The sequence below is a fragment of the Phocoena phocoena genome, chromosome 19 (genome assembly GCF_963924675.1).
Source record: "Phocoena phocoena chromosome 19, mPhoPho1.1, whole genome shotgun sequence".
NCBI classification, from domain to species: domain Eukaryota; kingdom Metazoa; phylum Chordata; class Mammalia; order Artiodactyla; family Phocoenidae; genus Phocoena; species Phocoena phocoena.
The window spans coordinates 18,543,589-18,545,354 of record NC_089237.1 but is presented as its reverse complement, the minus strand read 5'-3'; positions in this window follow the sequence as shown (position 1 = coordinate 18,545,354).

Here is a 1,766-nt window from a genome sequence, read left to right as displayed (position 1 = left end):
TTGGTTTTCTGTGGCTGTTTCTTCTAGCTGAAGGGTTAGTGTTGGCCTGGGCTGAGGGTGGGGAGGGTTAGTATCTGTGGCTTCAGTGGAGAGTCCCCTGAAACCAGAGCCCGGGGCCTCTTTGGGCTGGAAGGTGACGCACAGCCAGACCTCCAGGCTTATCTCTCAGCACCGGCGCTGGTCCGGCTCTGCGTGGACCGCCCCGTGATTAACCACATCCACTGCACAGGCGCTCCACTTTGGGCGCCTGAGTGGTTACAGATGCCGCATATTGAATACAGAAGGCTCTCCCTGGCTCCCTTTCCCGCCTGCCGTGCTCACAACACGCACGTGTCCTATTTCCTTTTGCAACATGTAAGTAATGACACGACGTTCAGTTTATTTTGGTTTTATTTTTATCCTCCTGAGGTCTTTGACAAAGGGATTTTTTGGTCAAAGCCTCCCTTCCTCCACCCCCAAACTGAAAATCAGCAGAGCACCTCTCAGAGCCTGTTTGTGCCGCCTAGGATCTGTGCTCCTGGCCTCGTGCTTGGTGGTTTTCTCCTAGCATTTGCTGGGGAATGGCCACCTCCAAGTGCCCTCCTCACATTTCCTGAGAAGCCTCTGGGCTTGGACTTGGGAGAACATCAGGCAGGTGCTGCTGGGCCAGGCTGTGGAACTTCTGGGAAGTTGGTCTTGTAGAGAAGCCCCTGGGGGATTGGGGACATCCTATGTTATGTATGTATATGTATACAGTGGTACGCCGGACACTAAAAGAGACCATATGACATGTTAGGGTATAAAGGACTGTGGGCTGTCATTGAGCAGCAAACCAGCCACCCTGAAGACACAATTCAGAAACAACCCAGCAGAATCTGCTGACTGTAGGTCCCCGCCCCTTTACTGAGCTGAGTGAGCTCCTGCGGTTCTGAGTGTGCCTCTCAGGAAGCCCAGGCCAGCAGGTAAGGGCAGGGGATCTTTACGTGCTAACCTTTAAGGTATTATAGGGAGAGGTAGTGCAGGGACGGACCGAGGAAAGTAAAGTGGAAGCAGGGGCTGGGTACCCAGCTCGCCAGTCTTAATTCCAGCCCAGGTCTCTCCAGTTTAGGAACAAACTCTGGGCTTGGCAGCCCACCTTTCCCAGCTGGGTGACCAGCACTGACGGCATTCGCACCTCTGAAGTCATCGCCCCCAAGGAAGGAGGTTTGGGTTTTAAGCTGAAGTTGAAAAGGGGATGTTTAACAGGCCAAGGGTGAGAGACAGCAGGCTGGTCATCTTTCTGGGTTAGGTGAGCAAAAAGAAGGACACCAGCTCTGTGGGTGTTCCTTGAACATCTCCCCGAAGAGCTGGGGTCATGTCTCTGCTGTGACAACATGGCTGGGGTCTGACCTTCTGACTGTCCACCAGGAAACAGCATGTAGGCGGTATTGCTGAGCCTGCCCAGAGGGAGAAGGGGCTCCCAGCCAGATTGGGAAGGACTCGCCTGCTGCTCCTACACAGTGGGGCCCCCGTTTCTCTTCCTTGAACCAGTATTTCCCGAGATTGAGTGACAGCCCAGGAGAGGATGTGGGTCTCACGCAGGGAGCTGGAGTCTTCTCGGTTGTTAAGAGTATGCTGTTTACCCCACCCCTGTGGGAGCCTAGCTCAGGAGTCTCCTGCCCCTGCACATGTGCCGAGTCTTGTACTTGTCTGTGTGTCGGGGGAACATCCCCACGGGCCACGTGTCAGCTCTCCTGCTGGGTCACGTGCCTTGGTCCGGGGTTCACCTTCATCCATTCTGGAGCACG